Here is a 25409-nt window from a genome sequence, read left to right as displayed (position 1 = left end):
CGACGTGTTGGTGAGTGCTGAAAAACAACGTGAAGTTCGAAGGCAGTCACACGGGAGCACTCACCAGGGATCCACTACGTGGATGAACGACGTGTTGGTGAGTGCTGAAAAACAACGTGAAGTTCGAAGGCAGTCACACGGGAGCACTCACCAGGGATCCACTACGTGGATGAACGACGTGTTGGTGAGTGCTGAAAAACAACGTGAAGTTCGAAGGCAGTCACACGGGGCACCAATTGTCGAGTTGCAGCTCGGCATCCAGAGAAAAATCAGTCTCACACCAAGATAGGTTCCGAATTATGGCTGCTCCTAGGGAAACATGGCAGCTCCTAGGGCTAATGCAGCACAGCTTTTATTGTGTGAAAATCAGAAAGATACAAGCCAAGTAAGGATACAAAAAATACAAGTCAAGCAATTTGTTCTAGCCAGCAGATAAAGACCTTGGTACTAAACCATGCGAGCGATCAGACCATACTACGTTAGCCAATCATATGGGACAGCACGAGCTGTTCACGCGCTATTCATGCTCCAAGGATGCTTCTAGCTATGAGATCACCCTGTAACAATAAGAACTTTGCTCATGCTCTCATGTACAAGCAATCATTTTCCCACAGAGCTTGTTTTGCTTTTTGCTCCCCCCCCCCCCAGAGTTGTTCACAAAAACAAACAACACTGCCGGATTTTCCTGGGCATTTATAGCAATTTACACCTAGACACTGTTTCCGATTGCAGTGTTCTGGATACGTCCGGAAATATGCCAACCCTACCATAAACTGCCCTAAGCAAAATTATTAGCTTTGGCTGGTGGTTTCCACCCTGGAGAAAGCATTTGGAAAGAGTTAAAGCCCCGCTTCCTGGAGCTACACTTGTCATCTGAATCTGGGAGTCCATAGCTGTTTTGCTTTTTAAAAATATATATCACAAGGCACCCTATTTACAAAATGTTCATGCCATATCTAGTTTGCCCCTAAGATAGTTATCATCCCAAAGTGGTTTGGTTTTTATGGGACAACCATAGGTGCATGTTTGTGAAAACTGAACCTACTGTGTTAGATAAAGTCACATATATCTAACAATAAAGATGTATAATTAAGTATGAGCTTTCTCACTTGGACTCTCACTTATTTCTTTTAACTTTAACAAATTATTGCTTCTCAGCTATGAAGATATCATTAAGCATATGCCAAGTAATCAGCCTGCAACTGTAATGGTTTCAAGAACGAAAAGAATTTTCTAATCTTATTCAGTGATGTTTTTTCCCAAGACAGCAACAGATTTTGTAAAATGAGGGTTATATCTTCTCATTATAGAATCTAATCTCCCAAAAGACATTCAGCAGCTGCAAAACCTTTACATCTTTTAGTTGTAAATTGTTTATATTATTTATCCTTCTTTAACTAAAAAAGAAAGGGCCATCAGATTTTTTAACAAGATGAGAATATAATGACTTGGGCTTTCAACTTCAGCAAACCCACACTTTAACAAGGTCTATGTTGTTATGATGACTGGAAAACATATCACAACCATTTATTTCTAGTATTAATCTCTTTTCATCCTAAATCTCAATTATGTAGTATTATTCTCACTCTCATGGCCTTTTTTTAAGACACTATATAGAGCAATCAGTTTGTATAAGGTGAATGAAAATCCGATGTTCAAGATGGCAAGGGTTGATTGAAGATTTTATTTTTTCTCAATAAGAAACAGATGTGTGAACATGCCTTGGCTTCTGCCACCTATCCCTACACATTTTAAAGTTGCAACACAGTTGGGACTTACCTCTGAGTAACTATGCACAGAATTGAGTTGTAAACCTCACGAATCTCCCAGCTTCTTTTTTATACGTTACATACATATATCTGCTTTTAAATAATTATTTTTGTTCTCCCTATATTAGTTCACATAATGGAGATATATGTAGGAAAATCATATCTGATTAAAATAATTTCTGTCAAGGGACATTTTTTGTTGCATGGTAAGTTGCAAAAAGGACATTTGCCCTTTTCAGACAAATTCCAAACACTTTGCCTTGCCAATAATGCCAGTCAAATGTACATTTCATGTGATGAAGTCTGCACTAGTCTGAACTAGTCACAAAGGACACAGCACACATATGCATATTATGTACACATACCCTCATATGGAAGCAGTAAGGAATAATAATGCATATGCTGGCATGAACTTTACAGAGTTTTTAACAGAGAGAAACTACACTACATGGTCCCCAGCATTCCTGGAAGTTCTGTCCTCACATTTCCTCAGTAAGTTAGAGAAAATAAGATGGCAGGTGGGCTTTCAGGAGGGTGAAGACTGCAAGGGAGCCTCAAAACCATTACATTCTTTGTGGCATTACCAGGAGCAACATGTTTGCCATAAACATAAAAACAAAAACAACACATGGAGTACATATTATTAGATTGTCAGTTACAAAAAGTAACAACAAAGTACATATATAATAGGCCCGCTGATTAGTCCTCTTCATAGAGATGCATGTATTATAGGGGATTGAAATAACTGTGCTGACTGATTGATGTGATCAATAAACAAAGAACACGTGCCTAAAAATCTCTCTCTCTATGCCTGTCCATTAATAAGTCTTCTGTGTTGCATCAAGCGTTCAGAAAGTGCTATTTCCCATACACATGCATACCAGGAAGGCAAAGTAAGAATTTCCCTGTTTTCCACATGACAGCTATCTCCAGCCTGGCAGCAGCTAAGAGAAAAGAGACTAGAGTATGAGATGGAACCCCAGGGTTCAAAGCACTAATTTAACACCAGCCACAGAAGCACTAATTTAGGATCCAAAATCAAATTATGATTGATTATAATATAAAATTGAGAGAAAACATTTTGACAAAATGAATGTATAAGGACACAGTCTCATCCCATATAGATCAGAGACCCTAAAGTGTTGCACCACCTCCAGCAACTCTGGGAAAGCTTACAATTAAGTTGTGCTCCAATGCTGCTTTAAGATAATTTATAAGTGTTAATGTGCTTGTTTTAAAGAAATCGTATTATTGTGACTAACCCTGAAATCAATTTTTAACGAAGGGAGATATAAAAATATTTTTAAAAAGCTTAGATGTTATTCAAATTAATCCCATTTAAACAGGCACAAGAGAGGGGATCCACCCATCACTAAAAATAATGTCTTCTCTCTTTTTGTCTTGCTGTGATTGCTGTGATTTACAATAAATAAATAAATTTTAAAAGACCACCGATGATGATGATGATAATGAAGAAGAGTTTGGACTTGATATCCCACCTTTCACTCCCTTTAAGGAGTCTCAAAGAGGCTAACAATCTCCCTTCCCTTCCTCCACTACAACAAACACTTTGTGAGGTGAGTGGGGCTGAGAGACTTCAGAGAAGTGTGACTAGCCCAAGGTCACCCAGCAGCTGCATGTGGAGGAGCGGAGACGCGAACCCGGCTCACCAGATTACGAGTCCACCGCTCTTAACCACTACACCACACTGGCTCTCAGTGTGTGCAATGTGCGTGGAGTGAGGACACATGGAGAAGTTATATGGTGGCTGTCTCAGAAAAGCCTTGGCAATCCCACCACCACCCAGCCAACAATGAAAACTGCAAAAGTTGGCACACCCTGAGCTAGTGTTGTAAACTGACTTTTATGAGTGAAACCAGCTGAGTATTGGGGAGCAGGGAATTACGGCATCTGCTATTTCAGCTGTTTTAGACTAATTTTAATATAAGTTTAAGCAGATATTTTATATTTGCTATTGATTTATTGCTACTTTAGAATGAACAGCCTACAAATTGAAACATTCTCAAAGCAATCATTTTCCAAGATGAAAGTTTCCATGAAACATACCGTTCTTTCATTATTTTATGCACTGCATGAAGAATCCTTTGAAATCATAGCAATAATTAGTGATTCAAGCAGCTAGAGTTAGGAGTAGGTGGGAAAGATCACACTTTTTGAAAGTAAAATGAGAATATTCAGAGCTGTAACAATTTAGCATTTCTCAAGCTAGACTATGTCAATGTCACAGACAGACTAATTTGAAATCCAACTAAAATACCCAAGACTAGGTGTTAACTCTTTATCATCTTTAAACATCAGCATAAGGCATGCCCTGAATTAAGGTTTTGGGAAATGTACTTATTTAAACAATTTCAAAGATATATAACATATACTGAGAGCATCACAGCAGCGCAGTTCAGTTCTCTCTCTCTCTCTCTCTCTCTTGCGCGTGTCTTGATCCAGGCTGTTTGCATTCGCCATACCTGACTCCATTTGAATACACACAAAAACAGCTATTATGGAAAGCCTGCACTATTATGTTAAAGAATCTTTTACATATTTACATATCGGCTTGGATCGTAATTTTCCTTCAATGAAAAGAACAGAGTTCATGGAATACTTTCCCCCTTCTCCTGTAGCTCCCTGAAAATCTGTTCCTGGGAATGTTAGGAAACAATGGGGACTGCAGAGAGGGGAGTAAGTTGGCGGAAAGCAGCGGTATATGTGAGAAGTATGTGGCACTTCTGATTTCTTAATCATGCTTAACATATCAAACGGTGGTTCAGAAATTGGGAACCTATTACCAGTCTGCAGTCTTTTCCTATAAGAGTATTTGTGAATAATGACAGCTGCCACATGTGATATTCCATAAACTGGCTATCATTATTTGTGACTTGCTCCATATACATATGCATTCAGGCGATTTTCTCGATGCCACTTTACACATGGCTTTGGTGTGGTAAGGTGAATAAAGTTCTCTGATGCATGCAGTGAGTACCTGCAGACAGATTATCATGTTTTGACAGGATGCCACCATATGAAGTAGCTTGAAGCTACAGTGCTATACGAACTGGAATTGAGCTCTTAGAAATGCTTAGAGCACAACTGCCTGGAACAGTTTGCTTTGTTTAAAAAGGTTTAAAGTTGAAACATAACAATTAGTATGCTCTTAAAAGCCACTGAAACAAATATTGATTCCACCTCCACCGCTACAAAAATACAAACTATAATTAGAAGTTTTTAGCTGAGATGCCATACCATCACCTGTTTCTGAATAATAATTACCTCTTTTTAACACCTCATTAATTAGTTAAGTCAATCTAAAATATAAGATTCATAGATGTAGACTTTAAACAGCAATCAGGATACATTTAAAAAAAATTAAGGACAAAAAAATTCTCTCCTCCTTCTCCCCCAGATTCTTGTGACCTTAGCACAACAGTATTTGTAATTTGTATATAACATATATATCTTTTCATATTGTTGGTGGACAGCCTTACTAGTATAAAAGTTGTCATGGGAATATCTAACCAAGGAAAACCTTTGGATCTTGTTTCAGACCTCTCACCATGGCACTGTTTCTGTGAACTTATACAGTTCTGAAAATGGACTCTACAAGTGACAGCAGAGTAATTTACTGTATTTCAGGGGGAGGTAGCTCTTTAAAGTAGCTGGCTTCACACTCCTTGTTCTCTTTTTACACATTTAATCTTAAGCCCCTTTACAACTTTTATAAAAGTGAAGATTTTTTAAAAAAAAAAATCCACGGTTGAAATATGCTATGTACATACCCAAACTTTGTTTACACAATTAGAAGACACTCAAATGTATATCCCGGTAAATGACAAGGTTCCAGCAGCGAATTAACAAGAACAATTTTCCCATCTCAGGAGCTGTCAAGATGGGACCCGTTGGCCAATTTATCTTACTCTAGCACATCTCTGGTGCTTGTCAATCAATATGTGAAACATTTGGTGCTGATTGCCATTTTTCTATCCACTTCCTTTTGCCTCTCGTACCAGGCAATTTACTGCAAGTCAATCAAGGTTGAAGCAGACCTTGTTTAAATAAAACACTGTTGAGCTCTTTTCACACCAACAATTTCAAAGACAGAATGAGCTGTATCTTTTTACATTTACATTTATACTGCTTTTTCATTTTCTCCCAAAATGCCACGGTCAAACTATAAGCCATAACGATACCCACACAAAGGCTCAAGCAATAAAAAACAACAACAACAGTCCGTCATTAAAGGTGGATAGAGCACTAGTGTGCACATTTTCACTGTCAAAAATGCAATCAGTCAACAGAGGGGAAGTGCCTAAAAGAGCAGGTTGCGTTTACCTCTATCTTTAACTTCAACTTATTCTGGGACAGAATAAGACAGATGTTATGTCCTGTGCTGTCTGACCCAACTAACTCAAGGATCTTATTTCAAGAAGATTTTCCAGAACTAATTCAGTAGGTTCAGTAATATAGTGTACATATTATGCAAGTTTACCAAAATCAATTTCAATTTGATGCCATTTTGTAATTTTTAATAGGCTTCTAAAACTCTTTGGGATAAGTGCTAGTATTGGCTTGCAACCAAAATTTCATCAAATTTGGTTAAAGACTGCAGCCCCAAGAGCCAATGTTATGTTTGTTACAAGTTGAAATCAGTCATATTGGTTGCCTGATGCTCACAAGTTAAGGTAAAGTTTTGGATTCAGCGGGTCCCAAAAAGTATTTACTGGCTTTGGGTCTGTTTCTGAGCGCAATTCAAAGCGCTGGGTTTGATATTCAGAACCCTTCACAGCTGGGGCTCAGATTCTGATGGATTGCCTCTCCCCACAACTATATACCTGGTTGCTGATATCATAATCTGAAGCCCTGCTAGGAGGGAAAGTGACTTTTCAGAAGTCATTCCCCTCCCACCTGATTATGGAATACCCTTCCCAGGGAGACCTGGCGTTCCTCTTACTTTTTAGCGTCAGGCAAACACTGTTTATTTTCTCACTATTTAGAATTATGTTGTGGTTTTTACAGTGTTTAGATTTTTGGTGGTTTTTTATGCCTGTGCTCTCTGTTTTAATTAATTTGGCTACATGTTTTTTTATCTGCTCTCTGTTTTAAAGTGACCATTTATATTTTTATTGTGTTTTTATTTGTTGCTTTTTCTGTGTTTTATTATAATGCGATTATTTTTATGTTGTAGGCTACTACTCAGATCTCTTGTACTAGGGCAGCATATAAATAATGCTGAAAGAGGAACATCTTTGCCAAATAGCAAAAAGACAGAAGAGAGAGGCCCAAATGAGTCTTCCAAGGTAGAGAGTTCCACGCAGCCACCAAATAGGCCATCTCTTATGTCCCAGACAGTTGCACTTGTGGTCATAATGAAACACGGAGGAGAGCTTGCCCATAGATCTGAAATAATTGCAGGTTAGTATAAAAACAAGTTGTCCCTCAGGGTGATAGCTTCCAGCCATGGTACGGCTGGAAAGATAGACATCTCTGCTTCATCCAAAATGATGGCTTGGAGGGTTGCATACTGTATGAAGGGGAAAATGCTTCTGGGCCTGTGCAAATCTCCTTCCATTCATGGGCATAGCCAGGATTTTTGTTGGGGGAGCAAACCTCAGCTTGCTATGTATTTTTATTGCTGGGGGGGGGAGCCGCCCCTCCATGCCCCACCCCCTGGTTACGACCATGCTTCCATGCACATTTAAATAACACAATAAACCCCTTTGGGACTCCAGCTTCAAAGTCATGAATATCAGACTACAGTATTTTTAAAATAAAATAATGTTGTGGATATTAAGAGGGGGGAAATGAACTGAAATAATTTTTATTTTAGTAGCTTCATTTACTCTGTTTGATTCCATTTTCACTAACAGACCTGCTAATGCTTTCACCCCATTATTTAAGCTATATCCTTTTTAACATTGCGTTTTGAAGTCAACAGAAAACAAGTTTAAAAGTGCCTACCTATATATCTGTCTTTATCTCTCTCCTGAATTAAGAGAAAACAATGCTTCAGATAAAAAGGAAGCCCTCACAGACGATAGATAATTAATAAGAATAAGAAAATATTATTTTAAAATCAAACAGTTCAGCAACAACCTCCTCCTTTGTCTCCTGCACAACTTGTCCTGTCAAAGCAAATTCCTGGATTGGTTCCTGCGTGGTTTCTATATAGGTGTTCACTGTTTGTCCAAAATTGCTAACTGCAACAGTCATCAAATCCATCTTCTCATGTAGCTGTTCCAGTAAAGCACTTGTCTTGCAAAAAGCAAGCACTAAAACGTCTTCTGGGCACATTATTATTCAAGGTCAAATGTCTGGTTCTCACGATCTTTAATCTCCACAGCTGTAGAATTCCCCAGATCGACTCCAGCAACAGTTTCACAAGCTCCCTCTAGAGGAAACAATTTCTGTTTGTATCCGTCTTTTTAAAAGCAGATCCAGCAACAAAATTCCTTTTGTTTTTCAGATATTTTGTTCCTTTTAAGTGCAAAAGGAAACATTGGAATCAATATGTTTCTCTTTTTTAACTATCTGTCAAGAAACGTTTTCTTCACGGTCAATGAACTTCCCCAAAGCGTCTGTCTCTGACACCCTGTTCCCAGGTTCAAGACGGTGGAAATTTATCTTTCTTTACTCTCTCTCCTGCAGGTTTAAACAGTCTAATATTTCCCCCCTCTTCTCCTGCTTCCAAGGGGGGTTTGGTAGTTTTAACTGATGGAAATTTAGTCCTTTACAAACGACTTTCTAGACTTTAGCTTGCAATGTCTTTGCTTCAATCTATTTACAAAAGCGGAAGGCGGACTTCCTGTTTAAACCTTCCCGCTTCGGTGCCAAATTAAGATGTTTCATAATCCAATTTTCCGTTCTACTCACAGGTAGTTGTTTAAAGTCCAATTGTCCACAGGAAAAAGTCAGCGCTCTCCGGCAACAGCAATGCAGCTTCACTCCATGAAAAGAGCAGTCGATTCGAAGCACCGCGCCGCTCACCCCACGTCGCTCCGAATCCCCGAAACTGGGTTTCCCCGCGAGTAGGGGAGGCGCTAAAGGTGCCAGCCGAATCCCACGTCCACAGGCTTCTCCCGCCTGTGGTTTTTAGTGGGTCTCCGCCTCGCCGTGGCGGTCCAGACCCTAGTTTCACGAAGCGGATTCCTCCCGGTCAGAGGAAATCCGCCATTGCCGGAGGCGCTAACCCGGAAGTCGTCGATGGGTGCTTTATTTCTATAGTCACTGGGTATGGGTTTACTTAAAACCGTATTTTCACTTGTAGTGTGTTCTGGATAGGTTTTGGAGAAATTGTGTTGTATGTTTGCTCTAGTTTTTATGTAGTGCAATACTTTGCTTGAACTCTTCTAAGTAAAATAGTTCTTAAGGAAACCTAACTGATGTCTTTATTTCATAAAATGTATAGACTTGACTGTAAAAAAACCAACTCAAAAATGGTTTACAAAAAGAATAAAACAATGAAATGATCAGTAAACAAAGTTAAAGAACTTAAAACCTTCAAAAATAATTAAAATCAATAAGCTAAAAACAACAACACAACAGATTAATACACATGTCAACAAAGAAAAATGTTTTAGCAGGTGCCAAAATAAGAGTGCTTTGAAGGCACCTGCCAGCTATCAACAGGAAGGGCGTTTCAAAGTTTGGGTGCTGCCGCACTAAAAGATAAATTTATTAGAAATGCGGAATGAGCATTATGTGGCTCCTGTAACAGTGTCAGTTCAACCAATTGAAACACTCAAGTGGGCACACATGGGGTAAGGCGATCTCATAGGTAAACTGGTCCCAAGCTGTTAAGAGCTTTATATAGTAATAGTAACACCTTGTACTTGGTCAGGTAGCAAAACAATAACCTGTGCAGATCTCTGTGCAGAGGTGTTATATGCTGACAGGTTATCATTCTCACCAGCAACCATGCTGTAGCATTCTTCGCTAGCTGCAGCTTCTGGGTGAAAGACAAGGGAAGCCCCACAGAGTGCATTGCAAAAATGCATTACTGAAATAACTGAGGCATGAACTACTGTGGCTAAGCTTTCACAGTCCAGGTATAGTTGTAGCTGTTGCATCAGTTGCGGCTGCTACAAGGTGCTTCCAACCACTGAGGCTGCCTAGGCCTCCACTGACAAAGCTGGATCCAGAGGCAATCCCAGACTGTGGGCCTTGTCTCTTGTGTTCTTTTTAAATTTAAAAATTCTGTGCAATATTTGTCAGACCTACAAATACAGCTTCACAGGAGATTTCACACTGCCTAGTTAACTGAGCAACTTAGGGTTAGCCTAAATAGCAGGGATGTGAAGATTACTCCATAAGAGGCAGATAGCAACATTAACTCCACATTGTGTTGAAACCTTGTGTTGTTGTTAGTCTGTCGAAATAAAGAGCTGTCATGGAGCTAAAGAGATGATGCATGAAATGAATGTAGTTTATCATCTCCTAGAAATATGATGAATTTTTAATTAAGCATATGCAGCTATGAGACAAGAGATAGCCAAAGGAGTAAACAGTGTTTAATACTTGAAAGAAAGAAACACTGGCATGTAAAAATTCTAAATCTGTCACTAGATCTCAGCATTATTTTAACATCTGATAAAGGTTACTGAATGTCTGTATTTGTAAGCCCCAACTGACCATGAATGGGCTGAATACAGGTCATACATTTCAAGCATGATTCAGGCGCTACAATTTGTTAAGCTTCCTTAACAAACTACAGTACCCAGGATTCCTTAGCAGACATCATGTGCTTTATATGTATGGTGTGTCTGCAGTCAGACAGATAAATAATAATAATAATAATAATAATAATAATAATAATAATAATAATAATACCCCGTCCATCTGGCTGGGTTTCCCCAGCCACTCTGGGCGGCTCCAAGCAGAATATTAAAAACGCAATAAAACATCAAACATTAAAAGCTTCCCTAATATAATATTCATAATAAACTAATGTGTGTACATATATCAGATGAGATAAAATATTGTGGAACAATCTAATTATTACATTTTGCTCCTCAAAATCCTGTCCTATTCACTGTTAGCAAAGTTTAAATTACAGTTGCACATATTGGCTGTAGAATATTGTTTCCATTTAGAAATTACTAGGAAGATAAACATATGACAAACAAATAATAATAGATAAATAAATCATTTGATAGTTGGATGGTAAGCAATTAATTGGCTTGTGGCAAAAAGTTGGTTTGAAATTTTATTCTCTCTAAAGGTTCCCATTGATAGACCAACTGAGTACATGGGAGTTGACTGAGAATGTTTGGCTAGAAAGAGAGAAAAATATGGAGGGGGTGGTGGAGGGAGAGACAGGGGGGGGAGCACTTCTCACATACATTTATATCACCTGACAGATGGGTAAAAAGAATACTTAGTTATTACTTTAATTCGCCAAAAGGGAAATAACACAATTCTCTATGAAAAGTCAATCACATATTTTCCCCTGCCCTATAATAAGCCAAAAGGGCCAGCATTCTCCTCTCTCCCTCTCTCTTTCTCTCTCTTTCCTTTGCCAGATTGGTTAAAGCATCAACCTTAATTTTATCCCGAACCTATAATTTTAGACGCTGTTAAGAGAATTGCACTTCCTTGACTCTCCAGAGCCCTAGGGACTAATTGAGAAGATTACCTGGAGGCTCTTGGTTTAAGGGAAACTAGTTTGAAACCATTTGTATACAGAGTGACAGAAATAGGGATGTCTAGGGCATTTGTCTGTCACTGTAGTTCCTTTAAGTTTTAAACGACAGTCAATATACTGTCTTATCATGTGCGAGGGAAAAATAACAGTAATAAGACAGTGGCTTTCAGTCTGAAAGGATAAAATGTCTCTCGGTAAAGATGGCTAACAGATGCCGTTTGTATAATAGATGCCTTGCTTACAGGCACAAAACTGCATTAAGCAGTAACAGCTTTACCATATGAATTAGATAAGAGCAAGGGTACGATTCCCCAATCTAACTTCTGAAAAGTTATAAAGAAGCACAAACCAGTTGAAATTATTTTATATAAACAGTTGACACTACAAAGCCTTTTTTCAGTCTTCTAGTGTGCCTTGCCTATAGCCAAATTTCTAACAATGTGTCACAACATTAAACAGTGCTTTGATGTTTCATATATTTTGCCAGGGTTCAAGAGGAGGTTCAAGAGGAAAAGTGAGTTTTGAAACTGGCATTGCCACCTTGGATCAGAGGAGGAAAGGAAACCCTCCAGCACATCATTAGGAGTGTTTAACTCCCCTAATTTTAGAGACCATTCTAGAGAGAAGCTTAATGTAGAGATTAATTGAGCTCTGTCACAGCTATTTTCAGTATTGAGCATCACAAGTTGAGGCAGATGAAGCAAGAAGAGTATGCTTCCAGGAAGGGGTTGAATATGTTCTCTCTCAGAGAAGCTTCACCTCTGACTTAACTGCAAACAGCTATCACACATATAAGATAGCTAGAAATGGTTTCCAAGTTAGCTGGTAGGATTTACGTTTGAGATATTATTATTACCATTACTATTAAAATAATAATAAATAGAGCTATATTAGTTATTTAACTTGTGCAATGCCAATAAAATGAAGGGGGATTTGGATCCTGCAGATCCAGTGCCTCCCACAATCCCTTTCTACATCTGCAGAGCTTTCTGTGGACACGTGGAGCAGGCTTCTCTGGGGATACCACTCCTCCAGCAGAGCTCTCCTCTGCCAGTGGAGCAGTATTTGCATTGCATCCTAAAGCCCCTCAGTCAGTCTTTAGGGCTGCAGTCTAAAACAGATATTATTAAGAAGAAGTACATACAGAAACACTTTCTGCATGCAAAGCATATGCTCTGCCACTGAACTGTGGCCCTTAACTAAAGCCAAGTTCCAGTGATGTAAATATTCAGAATCACATTCTTAAGAGAAGTTAAACTGAAGAGGCCTGTTAACTCTAAAGACAATTATAAACTGCAATTAAAAATTCAAATTACGTTAATAGGCCAAAGAAAAATAACTGTTTGCAGAAATCAGTGGCAATTAGTAGACATAATGTTTTTCAATTACGCTTGAGGGTATTTTTAGCCCTTCATAATTTACTATCATTAAAAAAAAACCAATAATGAGTTATTAATAAACTTGTGTACAAACACAGAACTGTCTTCTAGGGACCTAATTCATTTAGATTTAAAGTGCTCTCTCTCCTAAACTTAGTCAATGTTTTTATTTTAATAAATTGAAGGTAGCTACATGTCTGTCTCTTTAACACAGATTTCCCTCCCAAGTTTCTTGAAAACGTTTACTCCTTCACTTATGCAGCTTTCATTTCCCGTAGGATTCTAGTCAGCATTCATGCATGCCCTCACAATTCTATTCTTAGACAATGCAGCTTACTGTATAAATTGCACTGCACATGTGATGTGAGCCAGGGGACTTACTTCAACCAACTTAAAATATTTGAGCTTTTGATAGTTTTCAGTGGAACAAAATTGATATTAAGCAGGAATGCAACAACAACAAAAATAGTAATTAAAATGTGTGGAATGTCTAGCAGGTTCTTATTTACCATTCTGAAACTATTCACTTCCACTAATCCTGTAAAATGGGGAAGTCATACATATACATTAATGTGGAACAACACAGCAAGATTAATTCTGTAAACGACTGACATCAAGAGGAAGGAGGAGCAGGCAGGTGGGAAATTATTGCAGATGACTACAGAATCTTTCACATGTTACAAAATTGTTAGCTACATTGTTCATACGCCATATTTACTAAAAGTAGAGAAAGACAGCATCCAAATATTTAGGGCAAGCAAATACAGATGTGTAGTTAAATTGTTCCATAATTACCAAGAGATACTCACAATTTTGGCCTGCATGTACACAACACCCATTTTGCACATACAGTGGTACCTCAGGTTACAAACCCCTCGGCTTACAGACTCCACTAACCCGGAAGCAGTACCTCGGGTTAAGAACTTTACCTCAGGATAAGAACAGAAATTGTGCGGCCGCGCAGCGGCGGCAGCGGAAGGCCCCATTAGCTAAAGTGGTACCTCAGGTTAAGAACGGTTTCAGGTTAAGAACGGACCTCCGGAACGAATTAAGTTCGTAACCAGAGGTGAGGTACTGCTGTAATGCTCCTAGAATAAGCCTCAAGAAGACTTGGGCTTGCGCAGTATAGCTCATAGCCTAGCATAGCCACAAGAAAGAAACTGGAAGATTACATTTTAACTTTTAAACATAAAAAGTGTTCCCTATTAGGAACAAACTTAGGTCTGAGGGACTTGGGTTACTTTAAACTATGGTTTGTTAAGAAGTCAGGATTCAAAAGCCACTGCCTGGTTTGCTTGAAAAACCATAGTTAAAATAACCACGTTTCCTAAGATCACTAGCCAGAGAAGAAGAATTAACCAGAGCCCTGCTTCTTTCTGTAGTTCTAAGCCATGGTTTTTAGCATTATGTGCAAAAAGGCCCAATGAATCATAATTGATTCTGGGCTTCCATACATCACATTTGTACCATTAGAGGGTATATCAGGTATACTTTGTGTATCTGTAAATTTTGTAATACGTGAAGAATCTCTAACCAAGTATTCTATGCTGATAAAAACATAAGTCGGTTCAAAGCAGTCAAATGTATCTCCAAGAGCTATATTTGCTGCATTACTGGTATATGTGCTGTTATGTTTTGTTTTGTTTTTAATCGTAATCACCTTAACTGGTGTTGAAGGCTCAGCAGTATTACTAGCCAATATTCCAGATTTCTCTGAAGGTAAACTTATAAGACAAAGGAAGAATCAATATAGACATAAACAAAGGCTACAGAGGGATACTAGTGGCTACATGATCTGTTTAACAATGACAGTTCATACAAAGCCAACTAGCTGTTGTTTGACCTGACTTAAAAAGGCCAAACAATACTTAAAATACTTTTCAATATTTACCTGCACAATCTTTATTACCTGCCCCTGTACAGAACCTGTTAGCAAGTCTCCCTCTGTAACGCTATCACAGCAACTACCATAATAATTTATACGCTAAAATGGAGCGGCGTGTTATGATGCATGGTGGGGAACTATGGAATAGGCACATAAACATTGTTCTCTAATAGAATTATCCCCTTAAGAGTGCTAGTACATGCCTTATTATTTTGGTTGGGTTTGTAGGCAATGGGCAGCATCTCCTATACATGACCACCATGACTAAATGATTTTTTTGTGGATATACAGGCCATATTCTCATGAATCACCAAACACAGTTTGCTTTATCCGTGCTATGTTGAACAAGCTAAGATCAGCTTCACAGACAAGCAAAGGAACATAATCTTGTTTTACTAAACAGTGGTTTATTCCAACCCAGCCCTGCCAATATGTGGCTGATACCCTGGATGCCTTCATTGTGGTTAGGAAAAAAAATGTGTAGGGAGGATATAATATTTCTAGGTGTACAAGTTGTGTCCCACACATGAAAAATAGCCATATATTGCAGGAGTTCAGCCATAGGAAGAAAGAGGGGTGAGTTCCTTGTTTGTGGGGTGCTTGCCTCTACTGCCTCCTCTCTGGCACTGCTCATAGTTGGGTACTGCTGTCGCTCAAGATCTGCAGCAATTTATGCTGGGCTAAAGAGTTGTGAGTGCCAATGCCAGTAGTGAAATTAGCATGATTTATCAATTAAACCAATCTAGGTTGGATAGTAAAGCAGATGCAAAGTTGCTTTACTACACAAATTCACAGCTCAGCCCACATTTACTGAAGTACCATGAAGCTTTAAGACTTAAGTATGGTGTGTAGATGGGTAAAACTAAGACAAGCCCCAAATAACTAGTGTAGCCTTTGATTGCACTGAAATGAGGAAATTTGGTGCCAGATATCGACAACTGTTGATTTGACATTGAATTTTCATATGTTGCTGTGAGCTTGTTTTTATAGCAATCCAGCTTGCTTCCACCAACATGATTTAAAAGCTACACCTTGAAGAAGGGCCTGAGAGGAAAGATACTCAAGAGATATTTTCTCCCCCAGGTATAAACCTCTAGCTTAATATACAAACAACAGCTGCAAACCTACAGTATCCACTAAGCACTGCATGAGACAGCCATTCATCATCTAGACTACAGAAACTGCTCAGGCTCTTTATTGCTTTGACCTCATTAAAAGCATGTGAGCCATGCACTGATGTAAATCTGTGTCTCTAAATACTTTCCTCTTTAATTTTTTAATAGTTCGCAGATGAAGGGAAAGGTTAAAGTCAATTAAAAGAGATACAAATACCATTATTATTGCCTGGCAAACCGTTAGTTATTGGATTTGGCTGTGTCACTTCAGAAAGTCATTATTTTTCTTTCTGAATGAATTCATAATTACACTGTTTATTGACTTGCCTCTTCATTTCTTTGGGGTGAGGAAATTAGATATCTTATTTATCTTCTACTCTACTGTTTAGTTTTACTAGAAACCAACCCTTCTTGCAACAGAGGCTTTTTGCAGTTGAGCAAGGAAAACTGCATATAAATTCTCTGATACAGCCATTCTTATACAGGTTCAGAATGTTATGATGCACATATGGGTTTCATCACCAAGGGTCCTCCATTAACTAAACTTCAGGAAGAAGATTTTCACACTTTATGTGAAAGGTCCAATATCATAGTTGAAATTATTGGAGAACATGTTCATGCAGTAAATCACTGTGCTTGGGTTGTATGATGGATATAAAATGAATAAAATAAAGTAAACGGTAAAAAAAAATTAAAAATACCCCGCATATAATTGATATGCAACCTCTGTTCATTTCAGAAACTGGTACAAGGAAGGTACAATTAATTAGGATGTGTAGCAGTACTGATTTATGGATTATGTACATACTTAGGAAGTCTGTAGGGCAAACTCCCACAGACCAGGAGTGGCACCATCCTTAATATTGATCTAATAGGATGTAACGCTTCCTTGAAACCATTCTTTATTTTATGCAGGCTCATTCAAATTCTTTGAAAAGGAAAATTCATTTTATATTTTCTACTGAAATAACTGGTAGTTTGTATTTTGAAAGTCTCATCTTTCAGATTATTATTTTTAGTTAAATCACTGATATATTCTTAATACGTGTTTATTTTATCAAATATTGTTTTAGGAATGCAAAAGGGAAGAATCTTGGTAAGAAAATAAAACCTGAAAAGGTTGAATAATTAAAATTATGAGTCCAACATTTTTCTTACATGGTTAGAAAACATAGCCAGAAAGTAACTCCACCTAGAACAGTTCAGAATACTTAAAATGTCATATTTTTGCAACAGTCCAATGTTAGACATGCCTATACCAACAGAAGGAACAGTTAAGACCATTTATACCAGTGACTTTAGCTAAATCTAACTGATGAATTGTAAAAAAATTCCTTCCAGTAGCACCTTAAAGACCAACTAAGTTAGTTCTTGGTATGAGCTTTCGTGTGCATGCACACTTCTTCAGATGAATTGTAGAATCTCATATTTCAGGCTTTGAAATGAAGCTATACAGTCATTTAATGATTATGTTCAGAAAACACAATAAACCATGTCTCTCTAGTTTGGGAATAAACCTGTATAGGCATACGACTTTCTGGCTTTCCCCCTTCTTTTCCTCTGGTGCAGCTGCAGGGAGGAGTTTGGAAGCTTTCAGTTCTGATTACCTGGGCCTTGTCATGTAAGCTCAACCCAAAAAACTGGTTTATCTTAACTGTGCTTTGTTTGGCATAAACCATGGCTTAAATAAATGTTTCAACAAACTATAGTTAATATTAACCACATTTTAGGGTTCAGACGTAGTGCCTAATCAAAAGCAGAAGAGTCTCAGCACACTGCTGATCCCATGAGGAGTGAAAGAGCGATGGTTTCTCTGCTTTGCTTGTCCTGTTTTCTTTTGTGACTATAGATCGGGGTAGTCAACCTTTTTATACCTACCACCCACTAATGCATCTTTCTTGATGGTAAAATTTCCTTACCGCCCACCAGTGCTCAATGGAAGGAGGATTCAGCTTGTGCCGTAGAACCCCCTACTGCCCACCTAGAATCCCAAAATGCCCACTAGTGGGCGGTAGGGACCAGGTTGACAACCCTTGCTATATACAAGTGGTTTTGTAAACAACCAGACAGTGGTATTAGCAAAAGCCACTGGAAAATGCTATCAGATTGAACAAGAAAGTTCATAAACATACTTCTGAAAAAGCAGCACCAAATATCAATTTCATATATAAGGACATATTTCTTTAACAGACTTTCAATAAAGAATCACTATTTTATTCATGCTCATTACATTTAGTTTTTTCCTCATTTAGATCTCTATAATAATAAATATAATTACAACCATCTTTAATAACTTTGGTACCTTGAGCTGCAGGTGCTAGTAATGCTGTATCTATTATCATATTTTAAGCCCTCTGAAAAGATTGCATTAATTCCTAAGATAATTTAGAACCCATAATACATTCTGAGTTCTGAATAGATGTTAATCACTGTAGAATGGCTGATTTTCCTGTATACTAATGAAGTCATGCAGTAACTAGTAGCTACTAACTTTCTAAATTCAATATTGCCAGTGAAACAGTTGATTAAAATTTTGCTAGCATAACAATTCCCCAGGAGAAAAGCTGAAAAACTGAAATGAATCACAAACTGTTAGGGTTGTTGCATTCTTTCCAGAGAGATTATTAAGACAATTACAAATGTTTATATTATCCACAACATTGGCTGTCTTGAAAATTAATAGAAGTAATTTCTGCATATTTGTCTTTTGTCATTTCCATCTGGCTAATGTGGGAGCTGTATCAGAGAGAGCAAGTAGCATGTTCCACATTATTCATACAATGCTGTTTTTTAAAATGTCAAAGGGTACGGGGGTCAGGGGGGAAAATACAGCTCTGATTTCTTTTAAGTAACAATTAATCTGGATTCTAGATTAAGGACCAAATTTAAATAAATCCTATGTAGGGCGATGCAAACAAAATTCTTCAGGCATACGTTCCTTCACAAAGAAAACTGCCATGACATGTTTGTGCCAAAACAAAACTGTACAACCACTGTAAAACAGCTGTTCTCAGCACTATTAGGATATTTCTGTAACCCTGAAATCAGGGCTTCTTATGCCCTGTGTATTTTTGCATTCCTCCTAATCGCTTCTGCAACATTTCTTAACTCCCTCAAGATCCTTTGCATGAGAAACTGTCCAAAGCACTTGGCATAGAGTATGGGGAAGTGGTAGAACATAGCTCCCACACAAGGGAGGGAGGTATGGGGTTCATATCCACACAACTGGAATATTACTCTACGGAATAACAACCCTAGATTTGTACTCATTGTGCTATCACAGCTGAATGAAAAAAAGGCACATATTATGTTTTTATACAAAAGCTTTGAAGTGCAACTGATATTAAATCTCATCTCAGGAATCTTGAAAGGAACAACCAGAATCCAAAGGGAAAATATATAAAATATTGAATATTCCTTATTTAATTATTGATGTCAGTTAACAGTCTGAATCTCATATTCTATTGTGTATAGGTTTACAATATATCTGGCTCTCACACAGAATGTTATTTGCTAGGCTATAATCTTATGTGCACAAGCCACAATCAACTAGCTGCTCACTAGCAAGAAGCTAAGCTGCTCTTTGATTTTCAGAATAGAAACTGCATCTGAAATCTACAGTTTGTCAGCCTACAAGCATCTGGGATCCAGAACCTGCCAGATACCATTCCACAAGTTGTCTTCCTGCAACAGCACTTAATAACTGTGCCCAATCTTTCTATTCCTCAGACATTTATTACTTTTGAAAGCTTAGCTGTATCAGCAGTATAAAGAAGGTGGTGAATAGTCAAACAACTGCTCCTCTCCAAACCACAGAGTTTGGAGATAAGCAAAGTATGTATTCTAATCCTGTTTGGAGAATCTTGGACTCAAAGGTCACTGTCAGCCACTCTAATGCTCATTAAGTGCCAATGCAATCACATTTAGTGGTTTATAACAATCAAAACGATCTGCTACCATGAACAATAATATGTACCTGGAGTGTATTTGAGTTAATGTGTTGCTATTCGATTGCTTTGCCCATCATTTGAAAGGTGAACTGCAAATGAAATGGTGAAAATTCCACCCACTTCAGCAGTATGTGCTGAATGACCCTGTTAGTCATTAGAGGATGAGAAGCTTTCAGGAGATTATACAACCTAGCTATTTACCTTTCTTCCTCCAGAACCCACATCCAACCTTGCTGGCAGCATGCTGTGCATGTCCTGACTGATGAATTCATCTGCAGCACAGAGAGGGACAGTTTGCAAAGTGTACTTAGAATAGTTTTTCAAATTCTGTCTAGGCCCTAAGGGAAGGGGGCAGCTGACAAGTTCTCCTGCTGTTTGAGTTTGTCCTTGACCTCCCTGCAGCTGCAGAACAGAAGGAGGGGAGTGCTGCTGCCTGTATATATTTTCTTTTGTCTGTGGCCAGGTTCTGCAATGGCAGCCAAGCCACAGCTTGTTTCCTTCTTGGCCTCTCTATGGCCCACCCATGGCTGAAGCAGCCACCTCGGGTAGTGGAATCCCATAAGGGCGGTGCCTCTCTGGGGGGCCGCACCTGCCCATTCCACCAGGGTTGTGCCACCACTGCCGCACAACCCTGGTTAGTGAGGCTTTGGCAAGGGGCAGCGGCAGTACCTTCCTATTTTGCCCCAGGAAGTGAAACAGGACAGGCTGCCTCTTCCTCTCCATTGTTGTAACTTAATAAAAGCAAACCAAAGGGTTCAATAAGCTCTCACAATATCACCAGTTCATGTGGCAACTCAGATGCCCCATCAGCTGCCACAACACTCCAGTCACTCCTCCTTCCTGGCTGCTCTGTTGTGGCAAGGTTTATTGAACCTTACTGCTTGGTAAGCTGGTTACTGGTATTGGACATAACTACTGTAGTGAAATGGGTTGAATTTGCACAAAGAACCTTTTTCTAGGAAATACTTTAGTTTTCTTTTTCCCTGCCTCAAAAGGTAAAAAGGAATTACAAAAGTACACCTTGGTAAAGTTGCACTACCAAGTTTTATTCTGCACAATCCCAGAGTTACTGGATGGTAACTATCTAATACTGATGACAGTCATGAGTGGTAAAAACAGTGAACAATTCCTCCTCAACCAAGTGTCACTAGGAAGTGTTAACACAAGGCAGTATCATGACGATGCAGTGGATAGTTGAGAAATTAAAGCATTCCTCACCCCTCACCGAATGATCCTCTCACTGGCATGACAAGGCAACCGAAGTACTGTAGATTCAGGCTTCTACTCAGGCTTGATGTTCCCACACATTTCCCTATGCTTATTGGAGCTTCAAATTGCAACAAAAAGTGGATGAACATAGATAAGCCCTATCTTCCCCTACTATTATCTGTCCGCACTCCAGAATTCATAAGGTTTCAGTGAGCACACAATACAGTGCATGAGACTAACATACAGTGGTACCTCTGGATGCGAACGGGTTCTGGAGTCCCTTTCACATCCTGAGCAGAACGCAACCCGCGTCTGTGTGTGCGCGGGTTGTGATTCACCGCTTCTGCACATGCGCGTAACGTTATTTTGAGCGTCTGCGCATGCGACGAAACCTGGAAGTAACCCATTCCGTTACTTCTGGGTTGCCACGGAACGCAACCAGAAAACGCTCAACCTGAAGCGACTTTAACCCAAGGTATGACTGTATTCTCTTTAATGACAGGTAATGTTCTTCATTACAGAGAGATTCAGGCTATGTACACACTGTATCTTTAAAGCACATTTGAAACACATTCTATCCCTCAAAGAATTCTGGGCACCATAGTTTACACCTCATAGAACTACAGTTTCCAACAAACCTTAAGTGCTCAGAAATCTTTCAAAAGACTGGGTATTTCAAATTTGCATTCCAAAGTTGCTGAACTAAGCCTGCAGTTCTCAGTTTGTGAACATACCTTATCTGGGGAAATGTGAGCATTTTTAAAAATTTAATTATTAATTATTATAGAAAGGTTATTTTGTCTTTGGAAGTGGGTTTACAAATACTTGACAATCGCAACTCACATTTTGAGCTGAGAATTATTCACAAGTAAAAAAAATAGTTCCTTACTGTTTTCGAAACAATTCATGAAGATTCTATACAATTATTTACTACCATAATTCATTATCTTTTGAAGAAGCATTTTCCATATTCCAAAAAAAGGACTGCCAAAAATGTCAAAAGCACACTCAGATGCAGTTGAAATGATTGCTTATTTATCAGCATTTCAAAAATAATAAAGGAATACTTTCCTTTCTACAAAAAAGGCAAAATGCTACCCATCAACACAGCCATATGATCTAATGGCTAAAATAATATATGGGGATACAGTTAATCTGACAGCAGCTCTGGAAGTTCAATTAGTATCTGCTCATAATTCAGTTACTTTACTCAAAATTTTTGGAGCCAACTTTGCCTCTTCGATGTTGTAGTTTTTCCAAACCTTCCACTAGGTAAGAGTTAAGGAGTGATCTTTTCTTCCCTTGAACAGCATCTGACCTTTTTTTTCAGAGGTACTAGTAGTAAGGAAACAACTGCATTTGTGCTGATGCTAAATGCTAGAAGATTTGCCTAAATGCCTCCTAATAGCACCCCTAAAATTAGCTCGGCTAGTAGTGCATGCCTAATGTGTTGCTTTTGCTGTTGTTGTTGCTGAAGTTGTTTTCTGCCCCTCCCCCGCCACACACCAATGACACAGCAAAAAGCATTTGGAATCTATTTTCTATGTATGCATGTCCTTTGCAATATGCAGTGCAGTTCATATTATATAGCACTTGACATGGTGTCATTAAGGTTATAAATCCTAATGTTCTTCTGTTTCATTAAATTAAACATGAAATGTTTAATGTTTTGTTAAATTAAACATGAAGCCGTGACTTTGCCAGGGAAATGCTACGTCCTTCAATCACCTCCCTCTATATGGGCACCTCCTTTGTTCAGAAAACTTAGCTCCATTCAGTCATGTGCCACGCTCAGTTGCCATGTTTCAAATTTATAAAGAATGTTAGATGTAGAGTAAAGCTTTGGGATATTATTTTTTCCCATAAGCCACAGCACTTAACACAGTTTACTCGCTAACCCAAGGATCTCAAAACACTTTACTGTGTAGGTTTCGTAAATGGTGAATAGCAGCATATGTTTTAGTTAAATAGAATGGCCTTTTACACAGTGGTCAAAAGTAAAAAATCTGCCTGACTGGGCTTGCAAGAAGCACCTGACAGAAACTTTATCAATTAAAGAATGCTGGTAAAAAGTTCTTTGACATTCATTATCTTTTACAGGCAACATATTCCAGCTTTTTAATATGTGGCAACATTTTCCAGCTGTATAGCTGATACAAAGAGACTCAACATGTAATAAATATGCAGATTGTGCTGATTAAAATATCTTGAAATATTATCTCTTCACCATTCCTGATAGGACTTGATAAACACCTTTTGCACTGTGACTGCCCTTTCAAGTTTGCACTATATTCTCTCTCTCTTTCTACCCGAGGCCCTGTTTATTTTAAGTTTTATAGCCACACATTGAATATTAACTGGTAACGAAAATAATACACAAGCAGTCTGAGGGTGCAATCATAGCCTGATTGCCATTCAGCAAGCCCTAGCTTATAGTTTTCCAGTTTATGTTTGGCAGAAACAATTCTATATGCATTTACAAAAGCAAAATGTCCCCATTGAAGCAAATAGGGTTTCATGAAGCTAAAAATCAAGTCGTTAGATGGTGCTTATTATAATTTAGTTATAAATCACATATAATAACAAAAATGTAGAATTTTAAGATCCTCACTTTCTGGAGTCATAGGATAGTCTAGGAAAGCTTTTTCAGAGAAAGAATAGGTTGATAGAGCACTGAAGAACTATGGTGTCTTTTGTAATCATCATTGTCATCGAAATACTAAATACTAATACAGTGTCTTGGAGTTCTCAGGCACCACCCAAGCACAAGAGGAAGTTTGCAGCAAAGTCAACATAACCCAAAGGTTTACAGAAGCACAACATTCAAAAATTATAAATGAATTCCTGCCACATACGGACTAACAGTTAAAAGAAGTGTGATACCTGATGGGGAGGGGAATGGAATGCAGAGGATGGAAAAAGCAGATGGAAGAAGAGACACATAAATATAAAAGTGTAGAGAGAACCATCTCATTGTTTGTAAAGGTCATTTCTTTGTTCCTGCTGAGAAACTATTTTTATATATTCCCAGGATTGTAAGTGAGAGCTTCCTGTAGAAATGAATGGAGTAACTCAAAATTTTAATGCCACTAAAATTGGGCACACACCACCCAACCCCATGATCCTAAGATAGTCCAGTGGGCATACAAAGTGGGCACTGAATGCAGACTGACTGTTGAAAGATAAATCCAATTGAATTGACTTGAGGTATAGATTATTTTATAGTTTTTTATTTTATTTTATTTTACTTTATTTTTATACTACCCGTTCTCCCACGGGAACCCAGGGCAGCAGCTGAGATTGCAATAACTATCCATGACTCAAAGGCCCCCAGAAATAAATATGGGTGGGATTCACCTAACTAGTCCCATCAGCGGAAACAAGGACTTTGCAAGGACTTCTACTTGCACATCAGGGCTCCCCTCCCTCCCTCCTTCACCACCCCTTGAAATTGACTCAGGGCTGTGGGATGGTATCTAGAGTACCCCCAGAATAGCATGCAGGGGAGGAGAGTAGGGATCATTCCATCTGGCTAGCTGAAATGTTTGTGCTGATGGAACATTTGACATAACTCAATGCTGAATTCCCTGCTATGTCTTTAGTCCACATCTAAACACCCACACAGGGGGTAGAGGCATTAGAGGGAGCAGGTCAGCAATAAACCACTTGGTGTTAGTGAACTCTTTATTCAAAGAAACTGAAACAGTGCAGGCCTAGGGATCACAGCAACTCTTCCCAGTAGGTCTTGCCCCAATGAAGCAGCCCCAAGGACTGCTTCTGACAGCTCTCTAAGGCTCTTCCCCTGGACAACCCCTCCCCTAAAGTCAACATCAATGTGCATTAGAGAAAACTCTTTTAAGTTGGCATCTAACACAGCTATATAGACAAAGCATCCTCTTCAGCACACTGGACATGTTGCAAGGCAATTGGCACAAATTTCCATATGTGATGGACATGTGAATTAGTGCAACCATTTGGGGAAAATATATTTGCAGAAGTAAGCAAAATTACAAATCAGGACGTACAATGCAACCCGTGCCTAGGTATATCAGCACCCAATTTAGGGTGGTGTAGGCGGTTCCTCTGCCAAGGGCACCAAGCCGAGAGGGTGAAAAATAGTGGAGATCCATAATTGAGAAGATCCATCTGAGAACACCAAATTTGGGTCTCATACAGGGCACCATATTATGAAAGTTTACCAAAGTCCACCTCAGGGTATACGAACCATTTTTAAAGAAACCCGACTTAAATTATTACACAATGAAGTTCCTTATCACTTTTTTTCTGGTAGTGGCACAATTACTTATAGCAAAAAGCTCTCAAAATCTTTTTCTGCAATTGGGAATTTTACAAACACAACTGCCTGAGACATCACTGCATTGGTACAGCATGTGCCTGCTTACACATACACAACACTGTTCAGTTTGCTTCTTTGCCCATCAATGAAGGG

The 25409-nt window shown here is 38.6% G+C and overlaps 1 protein-coding gene across 25 annotated transcripts in view; it reads right to left on the bottom strand.

The window, feature by feature from the left end:
• Positions 1 to 25409, bottom strand: part of TENM2 (teneurin transmembrane protein 2) — a 795537-nt gene that overhangs the window by 277052 nt on the left and 493076 nt on the right. The window lies entirely within an intron of this gene.

The sequence above is a fragment of the Podarcis liolepis genome (assembly GCF_965112155.1).
Source record: "Podarcis liolepis genome assembly, chromosome: 2".
NCBI lineage: Eukaryota > Metazoa > Chordata > Lepidosauria > Squamata > Lacertidae > Podarcis > Podarcis liolepis.
This window is presented reverse-complemented; position numbering and strand designations above follow the sequence as displayed.